Genomic DNA, 23,763 nt, shown 5'->3' on the forward strand with positions numbered 1-23,763 from the left:
GAGTGAGGGGCCCAAAACTGAACAGAGGATTTGAGGTGCGGCCTCACCAATGCCGAGTACAGGGCCACGATCACCTCCCTGGTCCTGCTGGCCACACTATTCCTGATACAAGCCAGGATGCCATTGGCCCTCTTGGCCACCTGAGCACAATGCTGGCTCACGTTCAGGCGGCTGTCAACCAACACCCCCAGCTCCTTTTCTGCCAGGCAGCTCTCCAGCCACTCCTCTCCAAGCCTGTAGCGTTGCATGGGGTTGTTGTGACCCAAGTGCAGGACCTGGCACTGAGCCTTGTTGAACCTCACCCAGTTGGCCTCATACCATCAATCCAGCCTGTCCAGGTCCCTCTGCAGGGCCTTCCTACCCTCCAGCAGATCGACACTTCCACCCAACTTGGTGTCATCTGCAAACTTACTGAGGGTGCACTCGATCCCCTCATCCAGATCATCAATGAAGATATTGAACAGAACTGGCCCCAACACTGAGCCCTGGGGAACACCACTTGTGACCAGCTGCCAACTGGATTTGACTCCATTCACCACCACTCTCTGGGCTTGGCCATCCAGCCAGTTTTTAACCCAGCGCAGAGTGCACCCATCCAAGCCGTGAGCAGCCAGCTTGTCCAAGAGAATGCTATGGGAGACAGCATCAAAGGCCTACTAAAGTGCAAGTACGCAACATCCACTCTCTTTCCCTCATCCACTGAGCGGGTCCCCTTGTCATAGAAGGAGACCAGGTTAGTGAAGCAGGACCTGCCCTTCATAAACCCATGCTGGCTGAGCCTGATCCCCTGGTTGTCCCACACATGCTGTGTAATGGCACTCAAAATGATAATGTTAATTATGATAATTAATCATAATAAGTATGATTATCATACTATCTATGCAAAATCACAAGGACAGTGACATTAAAAGTAAAAGTAAGTTACTGAAAAGTAAGGAATAGTAGGGAAGGGTTATGATGGGACCCTTCATCAGGTAGTGCTTTTAAACAAATCTATTTAGACTTACTACAGCTAGTCTGAATGGGCTGTAGCGCTCTGGGATAGTATAGGCTCATGCAGCTTAACTAGAATCAGGCAATGGTGTGGTACTCAGTATCTGTGGAAAAAGATGGTGCTCAACATTGACTGGAGTAGGGAGAAAAATAGGATGGTAGGAGAGAGATAGACTAGAACAGGCACCCATAGACTGGAAGTTACATAAGCATCCTCAGTTTGTCATTTCATACCTCATGAATGCTTGATTTTGCTCTGCTGAAGTTGTTTTTATGTAGCTGTGTGTGGGGATGTGGGGATGTCACCTGTGGAACAGTGGTCTCCATCGCTTAGAGTGGAACTGGCAGTAAAGATCTCTGGTTTTTATTCCCAGCCTTGCCACTGACAGTCCCACTCAACATGAAAGTCACTCTCCTTCTCTGTTCTTCAGCTTCCCTATTTATAAAACATGAATACTGTTATTCACTTACTTCACAGAAAGTCTTAACTGAAAAATAATATATATGAACCTTCCTCAAGGAAAAGAAAATAAAACCTGCAGTTAGCATAGTTCCTGACAAAAGGAATCACAACAGGAAGAAAATTAGTTGCAAAATGGTCATTTTTAAGAACTTTACCAAACTGCAAAGGCTATCACCCATGACAGCATGCTACAACAGAGTTGATATGAAAGCACAACCCTACAGATGATCATAGATGAGTACTGAATAGGCAGTCACCAAGGAAGTTATGTTTATATTGAATCATTTGATCAGAAAACACTGTGTTCTTTTTCAATTTTATGCGCATCATGTCAGAGCACGATGAGATTCCATCAGTTCTTGTGCAATGATGCTGATTTCTCATAAACAGGAAAAACTCACAGGTCAAATCCACATATTTTAAGTCAGAGGTTGGTAGAGTTTTTCATTAGCGTTAAAACTAACCTGTTGTGTAGGGTCTTATACATATTCTCTCTTCTCACGAGAGAGACAGTAACCTCTCACCTGTACTGTATCTTTTTTCTAATGAGATCCACTGAGCCCGGATTCCAGCTTCATACAGTACGGGCTATCACCTTCAGCCCGGAGATCCCATTAAAGCATGGATGCTGCCTCACTTTGCTCTACATTGACATTTTAATTTTGAAGAGAGAACTAGTATAAAAGAATATACAAAATTCAACTAATGAGGTACTCCAACACTTGGTTTGGATTAATATAGTTGTTTTGGTAGTATGTACTTGGATTAAAGTTGGATGGTATATTTCTGATATTTGAAGAGAGAGAAAAAACCCAACTGAACTAGAAAGGTTTATAAATTCTCAGATAAAATGATATATGATTCATTTGAAGGCATCTCTCTACAGCTCAGAAGCTGTCCTCTACTGTGACAGATTGAAAAACTCCAGTACAATTTGTCTTTTCAAGCTGTCCCTGAAAGAAGATTCTGGGGGAAGTTTTTCAAGTGCAGAAACATGTGCTGTCTTCTTAGCTTTTAGTTTATATCCAAGCTACTGAACTGAGAACGTTTTATATCCTGTCAGTTTTAATGTTTGTCAGTCTACTTTTATAATTGTGTCACTTTTGAGATTTTGTTAGAACAGAGACTGGGGTTTGTAAAAATGTGAGGTGTGAACGTAATGCAGTAATTCACAGAGAGCTTTGTTTTCGTAAACATTCAAAAACAGAGGAACTGCAAACTCCCTGTTCTCCCAGACAGCTTTGTAAACTCAGGCTTTGTCCTGTCTCTCATATGGAAAGTGGAATCAGTTCCTTATTCCAGAGCAGTGAATTCTGCCCACTACTCACTATCAAGGCACATTTTTTCATTATTGTGGCACATGTTGATTCGCTTGGCCACATACTTATTTATTTGCCAAAATACTGAACAGAACCAAAGTTAGTTGTGATTTCAAGTTAAATTTTGCCTACGTATATCTAAAAAATCGGCAGGTAATGAGATAAGTCAACACATTTTGGAATAACAGAAACATTCTGTGTCTATGTTATACATTTTTTGAGTTTTGGCTTTTCATTAGGAAACATTTTAGAAGTCACTTTAAAATAAAAGAAAAGATAAAAAAAATTATTAAATCACGTGACTTGATTTTAGAAAAAAGTGAAACATTTCTATGGTGGCTCAAGCTGACAGCTCACCTGAGATTTACTTGGCTGTTTTGGGAGGCAGTTTTCTTGGAAGGTAGGGTATTTCTGTGCCAGTTGTTAAAAAATTCAGGCAACAATATATCATCTTGTGAGGAATTTTTTTGATAGCCAGTCCACTGGTCTTGCAATGCTGAAGTTCTCTTCTCATGGTCACATACCGGTTGCTTATCAGTGGTGCTGGAATAAGATTGCAGCTCTGCCAGTCAGCCAGAACCCAAGTTGTTACTGGTCTTACAGCGGAGTGGCAAAAATAGCTGTCAGCTTTTTCTGGATAGTAAGTGTGCATATGGAGAACCTTGAAGACAATCTTGTCACACAACTTGTGTTCTTTCTTGGTAGTCTCTATATGTGCTCACACGTGCTTCAACTTTCACTTCCGTTAGGGAACAAACACAGGGACACTTTCTTTGCCCACACAATTCTCAGTAATATTTTAGGCTAAGCATTTTAGTTCCTGCCTTTTGTCTGTTTTCTCTACATTGAACCACAATGTCTGCTTTCTCAGCTAGTGTCTGCCTATTCTGCTTCCCAGTTCCTTTACCTTGAACTTTTGTATTTGTTCTGCACTAATGGCTATTAATGTTTTGATCCTTTTCACTCTACAGCCTCATTCTGTCTCAGGTCACAGTTCTAATCAGACACTTATTACCCATTCCAGTATTTCAGGAGTTATTCCTAGTAATAGTGTCAATCATTTTATGTCCTTGCGTCCCAATGGGAAAGTACAGAAAGAAAACAAAGAAAAAAAGAAAAAAGAAAAAAGAAAAAAAGAAAACCCCAATTTTATCTTAATTTTTTCATCATTGTTTTTATGATCAGGTCAGTTTATGGTGAGATTTAATTCTTGTTTCTGATATCATGCAAGTTCTTTTTGGTCTGGATATCCCGGTGACCAGATGGCCTGTCTGTAGGTGTTGCATTTTTGCCTTGTTACTTGCATTTCCTGCCATGTTCTGGGTGTCATGAATCTGCTCAATGACATCAAATTTCATCTAGGGAGTGCTGAATAGTAACAGCTCAAGCTTTACAATCAAATTGTTCTTTATCTACTACTTATCTACTTATCTTATTGTTCTTTATCTACTACTTATCTTATTCTATCCTAGAACTGCGGCAAATGTCTGAGTCATGTGCATATAGATTTGTGCTGTCTCATCTACACTCTCCTCTCTCGCAACTTGTACTTCTCATCTCAGCGCCATCTAATTTATTACTTGCATGAAAGACGCCTTATAGCATATGAATTGGAAAAGCTTCAAGTGCTGCAGGTTTTCAGCCATTATTGCTGCTCAACTTAAGCCTTAGCTTCATGGCTAGCCCTAACACCATTCTTAATTTGGTTTCTTTCAGGTAAGACACAACGGTCAGCAATAGCGTACAAACAGGCCCTACGCTTCTAAGGTTGCCTGGGTCTAAAAAGAGCTATTTAGGGCTTTATTAACCAGCATGCCATACTACATAACTGCAACTTTGCTATGAACGGAAATGTCGTACCATCAGGAGCACAGATTTTTCTCTTTCAGCATTGTCCCTAACTGCTCCCAGGAACCGTTCTGGCAGTTTTGTACTCTAAAGTCCCGGGGTCAAGTCCTCAGAGGCACCCCTTATCTGTACAAATGTGTTTGCACAAATCTCCACTCGTGTTGTATGCTTTTTCTGAAAGTCCTCTTGCGTATCTGTACTCTGTTATTCGGTGCACAGAGAGAAGAACAAGTAATATTGACCATTCAATAACTGAAATATTCTGATAAAAAGGCTAACTGAATGTAAAACACCATTTTCTATTTATTTCAAAGAAAAATATTAATAGACTTATCTTTTTAAATAAGCCAACAGAAACACAATGTCACATCCACATTTTTCATAAGTAAATATATTTGCCACCGATGAGGAACTCTTATGAACTAGTTGGTTTTTAAGTTCCTCCTGTGATTGTTCATTTAGGCAGAAAACAGCGAAATTCCCAAACTTCGGTAAAAGCATTTGAGCCAAGGTGCACACGGTTATGAGATAAGACCTATCCACCTCTACGCACACGAGTAGTCAAGGAACTAGAAGCAAGTGAAAGGTTATATTAACAGAGATAAACAGTCGGCAAGTACAAGGGAATTCTTTCCCTTCACTGGAAAAGAGATCATGCTGTTAATAGCTGGGATTCGCTAATGAAAACAAGTCTTCAAAATTATTTATCTTCATCATATCTTGGATGATTATTTAAAGTTTGCCTAGAATGAGCTTTCATGTCAGACATTTTGAAAGGCAATTTACCAGACGCAGATAGTACTGGTGGAGTAAAAGCACAGTTAGTTCTCCGTTAACTTCAGGGCTCAGTGTTGACAGTCCGTCCTTGGACTGAAGGAAGGCAGTTCTGAGCTCACAAGGGCAGAAGCTAGGGATGCCATACAGTGAGTTTAGATAGGACAACATGTCTAGAAAACTAGTAGTTGGAAGTATTCAGAGGGCGTGGATCCTTCTGTCCTACATCAGAAGGTGAGAACTTAACGTATTTCCATTAAAGGCAGGAGTAGATTCTTTACAATAGAACTGCTTCCTCGAGAGCTGGCTCTTTGCAGATGGATACGTACACATTTCTTAAAACAGTGTGGGCAAACCTTTATTTAAAACATACTAAAAAGCATTACAGTATTCATTCTGGCACCAGCTCAAATTTCTCTTGATATTGAACTTCCTCCTGTATCAATGGTTTGCCTTCACTGCCTAAAAATGTTTTTTACCTGCACGTGTGTACATGTATAGTACACCTGGTGAAAAAGTCTTGTCACTAGCTTTAGGTTTTCTTTAGGCTTTCTGCTTTCTCAGACACATCTATGGAAGTTATTTCTATAGACAAAGATTTATTTTCCCTCACTTTCTATGCAGCTGTTCTGACAAAGATATACCAACACAAAATTTCCCCTACTCTTCTAGGCTTTGAGTTAGCCTGCAACTCCAAGGTATTAACATATGTGAAAGGTCTTTTCCTTGCACAAAATCTTTGAAATAAAAACTGATGTATTTATTAGCAATACATGATTTTGGTGAAGTGTTTGTAGGCTTGACATGAGAATTATCTAATGAAATTCTGTAGCCTGAATTCTGCAGGTTAATCCTATTTATTTCTTCTTTTCTTAGCTTGGATAGACAAGTTCTTTCCCCAGGACCAGAAAAAACACTTTGGAAAACATCTACTTTCATACGTTTCTTTATATTAATCAAAACATGCCACCATAAACTGTTTTCAGCATAGGTGCCAGACATGTTCTCTTTTAAATTGTAGATGGCAGGTTTTTCTCCAGTTTGTTTTGAGCTTTTTGTTTTGTTTGTTTTGTTTTTTTCCTGTTGATGCAAACTAACCACTTGCATACAGGTGCTCAAAAGAGGTTTCAGAGAAGCTACAGTGACGACAGTATGCAGAAAAAATTAATCGCAGTAATGGTTGATGAAGCTTTGTCAACAAAGAGTGATCAAAGTACTAAAACTAAATCATGCTCTATCCAGACGTCATGGAATTCATAGACTCCTTCATAGAGTACTGGATGAAAAATTAGAACAGATTTCTAGAACAACAGAATACCAAAGCTACAAATCAAAAGTATTTCAAAGGCACTTTGATTAACTGAACTAAAGTTATGTATTGTGCCAATTGATCTCTGTTTCTTTCTCACCAGGTATCGTTTCTTGCCTCTCAAAATAAACTGACCATATTCAATTACCATTAGGGAGATATGACTCAGAGAACCTTGGACAGCCTCAAGCTATTCCATGTTTATGAGATCATGGCTTCCTGTGAATCTCTTCATTTTGAGGAGATACTGCTGTCGTCTTCTGTTATCTTAAAACTTGCAGGACCAAACAGATGGTTTAGATGACAAATCTGATCTTTGACCATGTTTTCAGAAGACATTTTTTAGAGTTTCAGCCATGATTGCCAATGACTTTGAGATAACACACTTCAAGTTTTTGTTGGCGCTTAAAGACAATTCAAGGTAGTTATCCAGGGTGAACATATTTAACTTTTTTCTTTTTACGTAACTACTTTATATGCTTGTAAAAAACACCTTGAAATACTAAAATTCAATGGACATATAACAGTCCAGTTCTTAATTATGCAACAACTGAAGTGCAAGGTATCTGTCCGGTCTGGTAGCTATCTCGTCTTTATCACCAGGACTCACTAGGGTACTATTATTTACATTTTCTGAATTTAAATACAATATATTGCAATTGTTCCGCAGTGAACTCCTGCTTTTTGGATATGACCATTACTGAACTGGCTTCTATACCACTATGGATAATTCTGTTGAAAGCAACAGAGATACTCAAGCATAAAACAGCCACATGAAAAGATCAGATTCTAAACTTCAAGTATTTAATGTAAAGTAGTCAAAGATTAAAACAAGAAAGAGTCAAAAGAAATTAAGCAACTCAACTCTGAGTTGCAAGAAAATTGGGCTTTTAATATATGTATGGGAAAACTATGGAAAATTCTTTTTTAATGAATAGATACAGAATGAAACCCTCAAGCAAATATCATGATGTATAATTACTGAAAATCTCACATCTTTCCAAATCAATGGTGTCAATAGACTGTTTTTTAAAAAAGAAGCTACTTTCACCTTTTGATAAAAGTGGGATTTTGACCTTGTCTAAGCGTAACGTGCATGAGAGTTTACTGTATAATTTTCTTCACCAATTAGCATTTGTGTTATGTAAATTTGGTAAAGCAGTTGAAAGCTAAAATCTCAGATGAAGTTTGCATCCAATTACAGTATTGCAAAATTACTCTAACGCTGTTTTATCACTATATATTTCTTATGCTGGAGAAAATCTGACTCAGAAGACCATTATCTGCCTTAATCTACCTTTGCCAGACCAGCAGTTTTAAGATATCTACACTGACAGAATATCTCCATCACCGAGTGATACACTCTAGTCGTACTACATTATTCATCTAAGCTTTTGCTCTAGGAATAGGATACTTCCATGCTGGTCTCTCAAATCCCAGAGCAAAAGGAAGCTATTCAGCTTATGAATCATAATATGTCTTGAGACACAAAATGCTTGCCAGCAAGGAGAAATGAACTAGATGAAAACATCAACAGTGCAAAATCTGTGCTAATGAGAACTACAGTACTTAAAGCACACATTGATATGTAAGAAGGTGTTAAAGCTAAATAGATGCCAAAATAAATAAAAATAGATAAGAAACCCCTGTATTGTCTTAAAATGAAAATTTGGCTACATCAAAATTTCAAATATCAAGCGTAACTCATCATGGGGCTGTTCTGTGTTCTCAGCTTGGTATTTAGCATTTCTATTGGTATCCTTCCAATAATCCTGAAAGGTGTTTGATTTTTTTCTGTTTTCTGGTATTCAGGATATGCTATATATCCTTACTTCTATTCATACTGAACAGTGAATCACTTACTATGCAAATCTCATGATTCAGATTTCATGAGATGAAATTCAGTGAGCCCGCATCTTTTCAGCAACTCAGGAACCATTCTACTTAGAAGATTTTCCAATAGAAACTCATACTTATTGCACGGGTTATGTTATTTTGACTACTATTACACATATATACTATTATACACATATATATGTAAGTATTGCTTATTATCTAGTGTACATGGTCCAGCACGCTTTTAAATTAACTTTATTTGGAGGATAGCTGCACCCTTGCATTTTAACTACTTAAATTTTATAAAGACCAGATCAATTAAGCTAATGATGGTGAATAAAGTTGTGTAAATTATGATATTGGGGAGATAGTGAAATTGAAAAATTAGAAAAAACAGCCAGTAGAATGCTTGCATTTCTCAGAAAAATTATGGAAAAAAAATTATGGTCAAACAAAAATGCTGTTTGATATACAGTAAAAGCATGTTTCATTTAGGGGTGAATTAACCTTCTGAATGAATAGAGGTCAACTTAGGTATAAAATATGAAAACATGAGCTTTCAATTTAAAAATTACATATTTCTCCCCAAATCCATTTTTTTCATATGTATTATTTCCTACAAAAGTTTGTACAATAGGAAAAGAAAAAGAGAATAAGCAAATTACAAGATTTTTTCCTAGAAAATATGCAGAATTGAATAAAATAGGCAACTGCATGTGTACTTCATAAATCTATGTGTAAACTATGTCAGTTGTGCAAAAATCAGTAAATATCCTGTTACCTGTCCTGTACATTTGGCAGGTGTAAAAACAGGCATTTACTGAAATGACAGTGCTGGTTTACTTTAGTCATTATTAAAATTCATATATTTAGTTCTCCATACTAAAAATGTCAGGTTTGCAAAGTATGACAGAAGAGCTCGGTCCTATAAAATGCTAAGTCAGAAGGAGTATTGGGCTTTTACTATGTGTAGAGACAACTGAGCCAAGTCCTGTCATGAAACTCAAGAGAATTTTGGGAATATTGATGTTGAAAATTACTCTTGTGAGTGGCATAATTAAGGACTTTATTTATCAGCTGGGAAGCAGGAGGCCATTTCAAGAGGCAACACCACAGAATTCTCAAAAACAAAATGGGTATTAAAGTTCAAAACAACTTGTCTTCCTTACATTCTGAATTGAGGTGTGGTGTTTCCCCTCTAAATGTGCCTTAGCAACATGATCTTCATTCAGTGAAGACTCTATGATTCTTCTGTGAATCTATTTGTATTCTCTCTGAGCCAACTGAATGGTGTCTAGATGCTGGTTTTATCTGAATTTATAAATGATGATGTTTGGGGCCCACATAAAATTCAGAATGTCATGCCTGTTCTTCGCTCTTTGAAAGTGACTTTAAAAGGCATTTTAAAAGTTACTTGGTATTGAAATGAGGAAAAGGCTATGCATTTGGCTTCATTATCAAATTTATGAGTATCAGCCACAAAGCAAAATTTGCTCTTTATTGTTGCTTTCTGGTATAAAAAGAAGTTTCCGCACTCTCTGAAACAGTAAGTGTGTAGAAGGGTATGCCCCTTTGTGTTTCATTGCTTTTTGGAGAGCAGAAGGGAGTAGAGGAGGAAAGATTCGGCATTACATTTAAAAATATAGGGTTTGATTTACTTTTCTTTGGGAGAGCAGAGGAATGCTGATTTGCAAAGAATTTAAAAGAGGCTTTCTCATCCTTTAGCAAGATCTGAAAAGAGTCTATTAAATTCACCCCCAAAAAATCATCTTTCCCGCTAGAGAGTATTATAAAAATTTTACCACATCCAGGAACATATTTAGTTTCCAAGTTACAGCCTGGGAAACTATATTTCTAAAGAAATCTGAACAAAGCACAATGGCTGTTGTAGTTCTTGTTTTTATTTGGATACATGGCCAGCAGTACTGATTCCTCTATTTAGGCTGCCTATCACTTTTTTCATTATGAAAAAAAAATCTCATTGTACATATGTGCGTGGCCGGGGAAGGGGTTGTTTAATTTGAAAGACCTGTAAACATGTCATGGTTGCTGCAGGGAACATGAACTTGGAAGCAGCAGTAGCTGTCAGGTTTGTCTCTTATCGAGCATATCAAATAATACCACTGGTTTGCCATCTTATCTGTGATCCTCAGTGACACTGCAATGGCAGTGAAGAGACAGTAAAGTAGAAAGAACCTGGGACACAGCACACAGTTATACAGTCATAGTTGTGGAGTTCTAGCAAATAGGAATGAATTCAACAACTTATATGTGCATGAAGGAAAAAGGAAAAAAAGTGGAAGATTTGTAGAGGTGGATGATTAAAAGGAATCTGGGAATTTTTTGGACAAGAAACTGGTGATAACATCTTAGGGAACACTGAGAAGGAACTAACCAAAGATGGTCAGCAATTTGCAGCCCGCAATTCTGCAGAAAAATTAATGTAATCTAGTGCTGCAACCAGTCTCCAGTGAGTTTTCTGTCATTATGCATTAAAGAAACATCCATATGAGGATATGATACCTGTTTTGAAGTCCTTACTGCCTATTTTAAGATGTAACAGTGAATAGAGCAAACACAGAAAGAGAACCTGAGGGAAAGGAACATGACAATACAAAGCAAATTCTATTTAGTAATTATTTTTAATGCTATTAACATATAAGCTTCCCTTGAACTAAAATGTGTTGCAAAGCTGGCTAAAACTGTGGGAAACATTTGCCTGTCTTGTGAAAGTTAGAAAATTCAAATGTTTTCACATTTCACATTTTGCATGAAAATCTTTTAAGTGTTTATTTATTTGTTTTTAATGAAAGAAGAAAAGGAAGCTCACACAGAACAGCTGCTGAGCTCAGGCAAAGAATGGAAGTCCCAAGTTCAAGTCTCTGCTAAAATTAATGTTTGTTTATACAAAGTATAAACAGGGAAGAACAGGGAAGATTCCTATTGCATATCAGCCAGTAGCTTGGTGGTTAAGGTTTTATCTGTGATGTGAAAGACAGGAGATCAAAACTCTCACTGAATCAGGAAAAACAGAGACTTGAATCTGACTCACCCAGCACTGGTAGGCTCTTTGCTATAGACACTGGAATGCTGTTTATTCATACAGTCTCACCCTCCTCCCTCAGAAGAAATTGCATCTTTGCTAAAACCTTTCTGCCAAAACTAGCATATATTTTACAATGAAGAGTGCTGGTTTCAAAACACTGACCTTTTCAAGTGAAGACCCATTCTGTTGAAACATTACTGAATAATTTTAGAACTGTATCACTAACTTGTAAGAAATGAGTTGTTTGTTGCAGCTTAACAGGTTTTATTATTTTCCTTTTCAGGAGGAAAACCTAGAAGGAAAATAGAAAAAGAAGTGGAAAAGTCAATCTAAACTGGGTAATGCCTTAATACCCTGGAATTTCAAATTCCAATAACCAATTCAAATTCCGAAGCCACTATATTATAAAAAGACTAAAAACTTCCCTGCTGAAAATTTATACACTTTTAAAACTGTCCATAAAATTGTGACTCATATCAGCTAGATCAGGTTTTGCATTTACCTAATGCAAAATAACCCATACATCTTGGCAGTACATTTGCAGTGTTGTCTGCTTGCTCTTTTAAAAGTAAATAGAGTAGAATAAAATAAGATATTATGGATTTATCATGATTCCTCCAAAAGTACTCTCATTTGGACAACAGACAGGAAAGGAAAACAGAAAGCATGTGACACTAACACTATCTTGGGCTGTTTGCCATTGATTTTTCTAGCGTAAGTTAATAAAAATAATTAACTTGATTAAAAAAATAGATGAAATTAATATTGTCTTGAATTTCTTTCAAAAAGCTTATTTGAGTGATATAATCCTGTTGTGAATCTTGAAAACATATTGCAGCAATGTGCTTATGTGTGTGTGTATGTGCGCATGATGCTTCCTTTCACCCAAAAGATCTCAAAGAGGTTTATAACGATCTGTAATTAGGATATATAATTTCACCATTGAAATGTGGCTACCTATTGGGTCGAGAATGACTTCCACTTGTAACTTCATCTTGCAAATCATTTAAATGTATGTTTACATATGCAACTACTTCCCTTAAATCTGTGGGACTGTTCATATGCCTAATACTGAAAACAATCTATTTTACATGCTCTGAGAGTTAACATCATCATGTACAGCAGCTGAATTCAGACAGTTCACCTCATATCACAAAACAAGGGTGAGGAAACCTGGTCAATAACTTAGAATAGAAGCACAAGAAATCTGTTGTTTAATATATAGCAGGCAGGTTTTTGAAGGGTTTATCTAAGGTGAAAGTCCCAACAGCCTGAAACTTGATCACCCTGGAAAGACTGTGTTGCCTGCCCAGACTAGAGCACTTAAAATCTGCAAATGCTAATCCTTTTATAACTGTATGTCAATATGCTTCCGTATTCTTTCTAGCAGCATTCTTAAGTAAAAGTATTCTATAAAGAAACCCCCAAGAATCGTTAGGTAAGGTGTTTGAAAAAGCCAGTTCTCAAGAAGGGATACAGATCGATTGTAGTAGAGGAATATCATCAGTTGGACTAGATGATCATTGTAGGTCCCTTCCAACTGAAATATTCTATTCTGTTCTGTTCTGTTCTGTTCTGTTCTGTTCTATTCTATTCTATTCTATTCTATTCTATTCTGAGGACTTCCCAGTCAAGGATGGCACCACCACAGTGCAGTGGAAACATTGCTCTGTCCCTGTGGAAGCTGAGAGGAAAGAACGTCTACAAGTGTTTTTTTTTCTTTTGGCTTTAATCTCTTTTTAGACAATAAAGTAACATACATAGCACCTTTCCCTGAAAAGCTTTGAAAAGTATAAATACCCCCAAGTTTCTGCCAGGAAGTAGTATATCTTGTAAGTGCATATTCCTGTGGGGCCTGGTTTGAGAAAGTATGATCTAGGACATTCACTCTGGATGCAGGAAAGTTTGATCCTCCCTCTGGTCTCTGCCAGAATCTTTGTTCTGTAAGCATCCTTAATCATTTCACCCTGTCTTGGTTTTCCTCTACCATTTTCTGTCTAATTAGATTATAAACTCTGTGTTTGTCTTACACGTTTTGCAAAATGTCTGGCATAAAGGGCAACTTATCTCAATTGACCCGCTAAGTGCTGCCATAATGCAAATAATACTGATGCACCCTGACGTGACAGTATTTCACCTTGATGTGACACAAGAGGCTGGTACTATATGGTGCACTTCAATTTAGTGCTGAGAGGAGAAAAAAAGTCAGGGTATGAAAATGGGAATCTAAGGAGGAATAGCAGGGAATAGGACTGAGCAGTGGATGAAAAGTACAGGAAAATAAATTAAACTTCTGTTAAAACCAACTGGAGACTCCAGATCTGGAAAGTGCTAGTTGCTTTGCTTGGCAACCACTTACATGCCCTTTTGTGGCATTTGCCCACACACACACAAGAATATTATATATCTGAGGGCGAGCAAAGGAACTTTTCAGCCCAAGGGATGCATGAGCTGTAATCTCACCTTTTGTCTGCTGACAAATATGCATGTGTTTTTCACAACTTCTGTTAATGATCCATCTTTGCAGACTTTCTCTAGAGCGGGATTTAAGGGAGACGGTAGTTAGTTACTATATATGAAGATTCACTTGGCTCACTGCTTTTCCTATGTGCTAAGTTACTCTATGTGAATCATAACTTCCCATTACAGACTCTTCAGTTACTAACTAGGAATGCACCCCTGATTTCCAGTAGCAAAGACTGAATTCTATCTTGTGAAAAAGTGGGTATTTTTCACTTCCCATTTGCAACAGCGTCTCCAAGCACTCAACTATTCAGCTTGCAATACCAAGAATCCTGATGGTCTGTGTTCTACTCGTGTCTGATACAACCGACAAAGGTATACCGCATTTTCTTCTAAGTAATGGGTCACATAAAAGCTAACAGCTTGGTCCTCCTCCAAGCATCCTGTTCAGCTAAATGGAGTAATTCCTGCCTGTGGCCGTAAAGCTATTTCCTACGAGGACTGGTACGAAAAAGACTCCACACAAATGAAAAATGCTGAGCCATCTGAAAATACAGTGTGATGTTGGACAAGTTCCTGAAATAGTTCGGAGGGAGCTAGTAATACAAAAAGCAGTATGGCCCTGTCAGCGCAGTTTTTCTCTGCCGGATGAATTATCCAGGGCTCTGTGCCTCACTAATGCAGTTTGTATTGATTTTGAGACCTTGCTAGCTTGGGTATCCTTATGCAGCACAATGCTCTGTATACGTGTTCTTAGCACTCGTTCTCAAGGGAGGGAATTAAGGTGTCACTGAATCTTAATTGTCTCCATAGACGATATTTTCCTTAAAGCCCTGGCCCTTAGAAAAAGAAAACAAAACAAATTTCTTAAGCTTTATTTCCAACCCTCCACAAAGAAGTTTGCGGTACTGTATATGGAATTCACAATTATAACATCATTATTTATGTTTAGAAGTAACTAGGAAGATGTGTCAATGATTTAGAGATGTTCATTCCACCTGGGCTAAAGGAAACAGATCTGACCGACACATCTCAGAACTGTCGGGTGGTGAAGGTCCGTGGGAGGGAACAGAAGCGTCCCAGCCAGGGAGCTGTTCGCTGAAGGGCTCGAAGCCCACGCCTGTGCCGGCGCGGAGCGTGGAGCAGATCTGTGCCTCAGGTGAGGTGCTGAGGACCCGCCATCAGCACTGTATGTGGGGGAGCAGTTGCGTAGGGCTGGTTCTTGTCAGGTCCTAATACCTGGTAGCCGATGGAGTTCACGAGTGTCATTTTCAGGTTAACTTCATCTGAAAAATAATGAAAAAAATTTTAAAAAATTAAAAAAGCGTCCTCAGAAGCCCCAAGTGCCCCCCGCAGCGTGACCAGCCGGTAAGCGCGGGTGACGACCGGGCGCTTGCCTCAGGGCGGCTTCTCCCGCCCGCCGCCGCCCGCCGAACCCCCGGGCTCCCCCGCCGCGGCACCGCCTGGCCCCTTCCTCACCCACAGCCTTCCAGAGGCGCCCGCCGCCTCCTCCGCACACCAGGCCCCTGCCCGCAGCCCCCTGCCCCCCCGGCCCCGGTCCCCAAACGCGACGGGGGGCGGGCGGCCGCCCCGGCCATCGCCTCAGCGCCTCGGCCGCCCCCGGGGCGGGGCCGCGCGCAGGGCCCGGATGGAAGTGACCCCTCCCTGCCCGGAAGTGCGGCGGCGGCAGGAGCCGTACGGCAGCCGTGAGGTGCCGAGCGCGGGGAAGGGGCGGCAGCGGCAGCAGCAGCAGCGGGGCTCGGTGCGGGCAGCGATGCGGCTCCGCCACCGCCCGGCCTCGCCGCTTCCCCCTCCCGCCGGGCACCGGTGACCGTCACGCCTTCCCCCGCCCCGGCAGTATGAGACCCGCCGCGCCGCCCAGCCAGCGCCGCGCTCCGGTACGTACCGGGCCGGGCCGGGGGAGGGGGGGGGGCGGTGGGCTGGTGGGGGGGGGGGGGGGGAGGCCTTTGTTGTGCCGGCGGAGCGGGGCGGGCCCGGGTCGCCCTGGCCGGGGCAGCGGCCTGCGGGGCCCTTCCCTCGGGCCGCGCTGCTGCCGGCAGGGCCGCTCCCCGCCCGCCCGGCGCCGCGCCTGGGCTCCGGCGAAGCCTCCTCGCCCTCGGAGCCGGCGCTGGGCCCGGCAGGCGCCCACCGAGGAGCCTTGTGGCTGGTGGTGTCTGCAGGTATGTAATCCATACCTTGGGCAGGACGCGCTCCGCAGTGGGCTGGTGCAGGCCTTGGCATGAGTGCTTTCAGCTGCACGGCTGCGGCAGGCGTTCCTAGGACACAGTCTTTTAACATTTTATTTTCCGTGTGTGCTCTTATTATCCCAAACTGCGAGGTGAGAGTTTGTCCTGGGAAGTTCTCATCTTCTAAGGAAAAAAAAAAATAAAATTGGGGTTCCCTTTTGGTTCCCTTCTTTGGGCCGTGGCAAACTTTCGGGGACGCTGTAGCAGCAAGTGAATAATGTTTAAAAGCTCATGCTTGATTCATCTGTGCTGCGTGCACCATTTTATACGTGGTCAGGAAGTGGAGTTGACTAATGCTGGTTTTCACCTGATGATGTCATCTGCTGAAATTCGCTGGGGTCCGGTGAAATTTGCGTCACATTAAGACTGTTGGAGAGCAGTGGTAGTTGAGAAGGAGCATAAAGAATGGAAAAAAACAAAACAAAGAAAATAACACAAGCGCTATTGATGAGTTCACAGTATGTTTTTAACTGCAATATACTGAGATCAACAGTTTATTTGAAAATGTAGCCTTGCTTTACGAAGATATTCTTCACTTGTTTTCTGAAATGGTGTTAAGAGTTATAAAAATAGTATTTGAACAAAAAGGATTGTTTCTAACCTCCTGCCGGGAAGAACAATCTGTGAGAGTCAAGCTGGGTCATTCCTTATTCTTATCAGTTCTGCAGAATGCATTATTTTGATAGATATCCCATATGGTTAGAGGAATTTGTACCACAGTGCTGCTGAAGCTGAGCCATTTGTATGACTGCCAAGGCATTTTGTTTAACTGTTTAAAAAAAAAAAAAGAAAAGAAAAGGTTTTGTTCCTTTTTCTGTTTTTACTAAAAACTTTATTATTTCTGGAAATAAAAATCCCTTCTTAGAGGGACACTTAGCAGTCACTGTCACTTCTGAAAGTATTTTACCTGGCTTCTCTAGCTGGGCCTTCTGGGATGTGTGACTAGGACAAATATAAATGTTTGTGAAGGATTTCCAGTGTGTGTCTACTGCATAGTATTTCCCCCCCACTCTGTAAGTGGATATTTGCTTGGGAAAGGGAAAATAATTTTTAAACAATATGCCTTTTGTATATAAAGCTGCAAACATGGCAGGGTTTGGTACATCACCAGAAACTACTTTTAACTCTCTTCTGGAAACCTGAGATTTTAAATATCCAGAAATATCCTTGGTGTTATATTGCGTTGAAACAGCTTTCTGCCAAACTTTTAACGTTGGTGCTTTGCCGTCTGCTTTTAAACTGTCAGTGAAAATAGAGAATTACATTCTGAACTTGCATAGGCGTTGTGAGCTACTTGTTGCTATTAAAAACTTGTATATGCTATGGACAAATATAAAACGAATTTGAAAAGCCACCAAGTTTTTTCTGGCCTAGTCACTGATTTCAGCTGTCAATGCATACTGCTTACAGTTCCTGGATGTTCAGCGGAAATCGCATATTATAAAACTACTTTTTTCCTCCTTTTTTTTTCCTCTATGTTGTGTTTATGTGTTCATTTTTGTGCCTTTGAAAACACCTAAACATAAATATACAGGAGAGGTAATGAAACCAGTTGTCATTAACAGCACAAGTTAAGGTAGAAAAGAAATAGCTGAGGGCAGTAATAGGTAGTGTAGTTAAGACTTGCACACAGATCTCATTGACTTCTCTTTTTATTCATTCTTCCTTGGTTTTCTGTCTGCATTTGTGGTTTTCCCACTCTTTCATATACAGTCTCCTCACATCTCTACCTTATCTGTTCACTTTTTTCTCTTTACATCTTATGCCCTTGTAGGAATGATTGTAGTTAGAAATTTGTCCTGTTGAATTTGTTTCCAGGTTCTGGGGTATGCTCAGAAGTAGGCTTCTGTGTGTCTTGCATGACAAAATTACTCCATTCCTCCCCGCCACCCCATTGATAACAAGTGGATGTTTGTGGTATTTTTTTCTGACAGTTTTTTGCCACAGGCTCATATGCTCCTTATAGGCATTTCTGTAAAAAGCAGTCTACAACATGCTGCCCTTATTGCTTCCTGTGTGTTTGGCAAAACGTGGCTAAGAGTAAGGAAATCTAAATGAGATTGTTACACTCATTAAAAGCAGTAACCTGATACTTGTAATCATAAAATCCTGTGATCTTCAAAATACAGTGCTCTGGATCAAAACATTAATGCTTTGGAAAGCGTCAGTGTCATTCCCTTCCCACTTTTTTTTTCCGGTCTTCCCTTACTACTTATGTTAAAGCACTTTGCCTTCTTACAGTCACAGTTAGTGCTTCCTTAATCGTCTCCATCAAATCAGCTAATATGCCATCCAGTCAACTAATGATAGGGCAGCAAAACGATGTACTGATGATATATTAACTTGTGCGAAATGCATGGTTTCAGAAGTCTGTTAGCATAGTGAAGTTGGAGGGACGCGCAGCCCACTTCTGAGGAGGAGGAGGAGCAATTGGGTAGCCAAACAGGCTCTGTGTTTTGTCATATGTGTCCTGGGCCCTGCATTTGTAGGACAAAATAGAAGGCCTTTGCCTCAGTAGTTGTCTGTTGCCTGCTCCATCATGTCAGACATGTGCTCTCCAAGAGGCTTTCATATCTTAGCTTTTGGTTCCCTTTCCTTCCTCTGCAAAATGCATGCATATTCACAAGAGACTTTTTCCTTGCTTTGATTTCTTGAGCGACTTTCCAGTTTATGTCCTCATGGCACTTTGTTTCTGTTTCTTCTTGTCCCACCCGTATCAAAAGGACTCCTATTGGAACTGTCCCTTCAAATGGAAGCAGGAAATCTCTCCTTCAGTTTGTGCTCAGTACTCAGGGGAGAATTGTTGCAACTGTATGAGGGGTGGAGGTATTTGCATAGTGGCAATTTAGATGTTGTTGTAGTAGTTGTTACTGAGAGAAGACAGTCACTTGCCCTAGTTCAGGGGGTTTCTTAAGTAGTGTGTATACTATTTGATAGTGTGTGTAGTGTTTTGCATAAATGTTTAGTTTTTTTGGTAATTTTTTAGCTAGTCAACTTCTGTGGTGGGGCTGAATTTTGGCAGGAGTATGTGTTCAGTATTGGAGCGAGCTTAAACAGAAAAAACCCTCAACTCTCTTGATTCCATTTTGCCCGAGTTTAATAGCTTTCCGATGTGGTTTCTGGTAACCTGGTTTAAAATTATTCTTTGTCAGCTATAAAGTTGTTTTTTTTTTTTTTTTCCTGTTCTTTACAAGGAATCACTTTGCAAGCATGCATGTATCTGTCAACGTTGTTGTGATCAGTGTTTGCATATAGCATTTAGGAAACATAGTGGAAAGTGAGATACTCTTTCAGCTGATTCAGAAGCTCATTGGCATGGAATAATCTAGAGAGCTCACATGTACAAATTCCCTGAATTAGTTTACTTATCCTTCATACTGCCTTGTATCTCCCATAAGCCATTTATCATTTGGTTTTTGTGAAAAATATTACACTTGACACTTTTCATTGGTTATTTTTTCTTTCTGTGGAAATTGTCAAAAATAGGTGACATAAAACAAATGTAATATGTTATTTCCAGAATTTGACAGTTGCTTTAGTGAAAAAAGCTAGTTTCATTTCCATGCTGCTGCTTCAGAGGTTAAAGATGGACTCAGTGATTTCAAAGTGGACTTCACATAAAGGTGAATGCTAGGTGAATGGGGAGAAGAATTTCTGTGTTGAGCTCTCGCCTCTATAAAAGAGGCTGCTGTAGGTACTTGTAACCTTTTTTTAAGCATTAGAAATGTCTAGTGTGCTCTCCCTTGATTTCATTGCTAAGTATATGGAATGAAGCTGGTGGGTTTTGTGAGCACTTGCAAGATGGTACTTTACTTGTGTGTCAGTGAAGGTTTTCTTGGAGACAACTTTTTTAATTAAACAAACTTCAGATCCCAGCTCACTTAGCTGATAAGCATTATTTGAATCTCTAGTTTGATTGTACTCTTGCTGTAGGATTGCTTTAGAATGGACAGCTGCTTAGACTGTAATTAGTGGTACTTTATCAATTGAGTAGTGAACAGCCTGTCAGTTCCATCCACCTTCCTTCGTGTGACGGTCGCTCTTTGCACTATATTGTGACTTGACTTCTTAAGTAGTTCAAAGGTGAATTATCATTTGACATGTAATTTAGCTGAATGCTTTATAGAAAGAAAAGGCAATTGTGTGCCAGGGAGAATGCAACAGAGTAGCTCTTGGCATAGGCAGTGCTGCTGCTCATGGAGTAAATGTCTCCGCAGTTGGGAAACTTCCAAAGGTCATGGGGTGGGAGCCTCTTATTGTGGTACCTGCCTCTGCTGCGCAGCGGAGAGGATCTGGGTGAAACCTGGGAGCCAGGCTTTCTCTTGGCCTCCTTCCTGATGGCTCCTTTAATGTTTATCCCCTCCCAAGAGCTCACTTACCAGTTGGTCAAGTCACTTGCATAAGTAGGGTTACAAATGGAGATGAAGGGAGTGGGGGGGAGCAATGACTTGCACTTGATTTCTTTATAATGGCTTGTTTTCTTGTGTATTAAATGTTTGGAAAATTAATGAGACTTGGGTGTCTCTGAAAGGGCTTGGGGTTAGTTGCATCAGCTGTTACTTCCTGAACAACTGAAATTACATGTAAGTGCAGAACTCGTTCTGGCCTGAGAAATAGCTGGTATAACTTTCTCCTCTGGTGTCATACTTTCTAGTTCCATGTTGACTTTTTCTTTGGAAAACTACTTTTCCCAAAAGTTTTAATTTTCCTGGCTTTCTTTATTCATATTCAGTTTCTAATTAATGGATCTGTTTTCTCCATCAGCATGGCCTGCAGCCTGTGAAGGACAGCCATTTTCAGTATGCAGAGCTTAAGTAAAAAAATCACTAGTTTAAGCTCTCAAAGCAACAAATGACTTGTGATTAGATTTTATTTCAACTTAATGTATTAATCTAATGATTCAGATTAGTTAGCTAATAATTTCTTAAAATTCTTTAGAGGAGGCACTTGTTTACTGTCTGCAGCATTTAGCGCAACAGGACTCTGAATTACTTAATCTGTAGACGTTACCTCAGCAACAAAACAGCACTCTTTGGTGGCTGTTTTTCTTAAATTTTAAAACAGATGGATTCCTTGTTAACTGAGTGTAATTTCAGAGTCACTTGTTTGTTTGTAATTGAAACTCTTGAAGATAAAATCAGAACTGTTTTGTAATGGATTTAGGTAACGAGTGCTTAATATAGTTTGCTTCAGCTTCTGGGATGGAGCAATATATCATGATAATATTAGACTTTAACTCCTTGTTAAGAACATCGTATGTACCAGTGGTCACACTGATATTTACATATTAAACTGAATAACTGTTCTTGTAACAGAGGACAAAATACAGTCATTTCAACTAACGTGTTTTGTCTGTGATGTGTGTGAAGTTAATTCCGCAATTATTTGCATACATCTGGATTTGTACCTATTTTAGGTGTGTTTTAACGCATTTGGAAAGTTCTGCTTACAGTCTGCATGAACTCATTTAAAGACTTGAGTCATACTATTTCAGTTCTGGAAATGTTATACTAGAAACCAAATTGTCTGAAATCTCTAGCTTCTTTGGGTAGTTGTAGGTTAATATAATACGTTGCTATACTGACTGTAGAAGTTGGTGCGATCTTACTCTTAGGTCTGGTACTGCATTTGGCATATGGTGGTTTCAGAGGAATAGAATGTATGAAATCTAGATTTTCCTTCTTACTTATCTGCATATAGCAAACAAACTTTTTAAAATGGCAGCAGAATATTTGTGTTGCAGTGGGTGATACAGTTTACAAGAAACTGAAACTTTGTATACTGAAGAAGTTTGCATAAATACACTTTTGCAGGTTTTTGCAAAATACAGTGGGCAGGTGGTTGATCTGAGGAAAAAATACAGTAAAAAATACAACTGCAAGACTTGAATTAATACTGTTATATCCCATGAGAGGCTTCTGATTAGGGGAGTTCCTGTCTTGGTTATGGCAAAAGGTGCCTTATTATCAATAATGTTCTCCTAAAGTGTGGTTGTTCCCTTAAAAAACAAACAAACAAACAAACAAAAAAAAAACACAACGGGGGGGGAGCGGGAAGCATGATATAAGTAGAGGTGGAAGAAAAGCTTGCATAGGTAGTAACCTGCTCGAAATTTGTATGTGGTAAACTTTGTATCCAGAGTTAGATGCTACGATTAGTTATATTAATAAGATTATCAAGTAAAATCACCCTTTATCCTGTAGTCAGTAGTTTTGAATATTGTTTTACAGGCCAGGCATCATTTTTAATAATTTAAATACCAGTTGCGTTTGGAAATGTGCTGTCCCCTCCAACAGCTGTGAGACTTCACTCACTGAGTGGTGAGAGGAAAAATATATGACAGTAGCATCATCAAATGTTAGTCTGGGTTACCAATAAATTATAGTGTCTAGGCCTTCAGAGAGGTTTTCAGAGTCACTTTTAAAGATCAGCTCGTCACTTGGTGTTAGCAGACTTCTTGATTTCCTGATATTAAATTGCATTTTTTTCCTTCTGTTTGTTTTTCTCTTTTGTGAAAGCAATTTTCTGTGGCTGCACCGTGGGCATTGCACTGCATTACGTTTAACGAGGCAGCCTCATCAGGATGATTCACAGCGGGGTTGTGTCTCATGTGGACAGAGGCAAAAAGCAGCAGACTTGCATCCGCCTTTAGTCTGCTGTATTTGACGGCACTGAAGATGAAACCAAATCTATTTTCTTGCCATAGCCGGTGGAGGACTTTGCAAGCCCAACTGTGCGAGGGCAATCAGCAAAGCAAGGAGGAGTATTTGGCTTATTCAAGCGTAGATGTCTGTGGGCCATTGCCTGGGCGGTCTGCAGCCCATGCGACATGCTTTCTGGAGGCACTGCTTCTGGTAACGAGACAACTGGTTGCAGTAGTAGTTCACGGCGTCGTGGTTTGTGGAGTATGTTGCTGGCAAGAGCCTCTCGAAGGCAGCTGAAGCAGCTTATGAAGAGAGAGTTTGGTCTGATAGAATTTACTGCCTTTTATCGACCTTGTTGCTTTTGTGAAACTGAAATCTGCTTAACTGTGCCTGGATTAACCAGGCCACCCCAATAGCCCTACGCCAGCCTGTTTGCATTGTGTTTACCTTGCTGTTGTTTTTAAACTTCAGTAAAACAATCTACCTGTAGAGGAGCAAACTGATGGCATAAGGAGACTGTGCTAAGGAGAGGGGAAAAAAGTGAGCAAACATCCTGTTCAACAAGGTGTGAGTAAGATTTTACACATCGACACCTTGATGGCTAGGACTTCTTGCAAAACAGTGTTTCTCCTATAGTTTTGAATATTGTCTTACAATTTAATGCTCAAAGAGTTTGCACAGGTTTTGTCAAGTGAGCAGGTGACATGTTAGCCTTTTGGAGAAAGGCCTGTAGCAGAGGAGCCTGATGTGGAGCAAACTGCACCATCCCCTGCTCCCTTTCCCTCTCACCGTGGGTCAGCAGCCCAGGGTTGCGAATCGGAG

The 23,763-nt window shown here is 40.0% G+C and overlaps 1 protein-coding gene across 2 annotated transcripts in view; it reads left to right on the forward strand.

Moving 5' to 3' along the window:
• The first annotated feature begins 15,732 nt into the window (after positions 1–15,732).
• Positions 15,733–23,763, forward strand: part of SPOPL (speckle type BTB/POZ protein like) — a 36,914-nt gene continuing 28,883 nt past the window's right edge. For both annotated transcript variants that reach the window (XM_082313878.1, XM_082313879.1), the window contains exon 1: positions 15,733–15,949. The gene's annotated coding sequence lies outside the window, so the exon portion shown is untranslated. The remainder of the gene's footprint in view (positions 15,950–23,763) is intronic.

The sequence above is a fragment of the Platalea leucorodia genome, assembly GCF_965183815.1.
Source record: "Platalea leucorodia genome assembly, chromosome: 5".
Classification (NCBI taxonomy): domain Eukaryota; kingdom Metazoa; phylum Chordata; class Aves; order Pelecaniformes; family Threskiornithidae; genus Platalea; species Platalea leucorodia.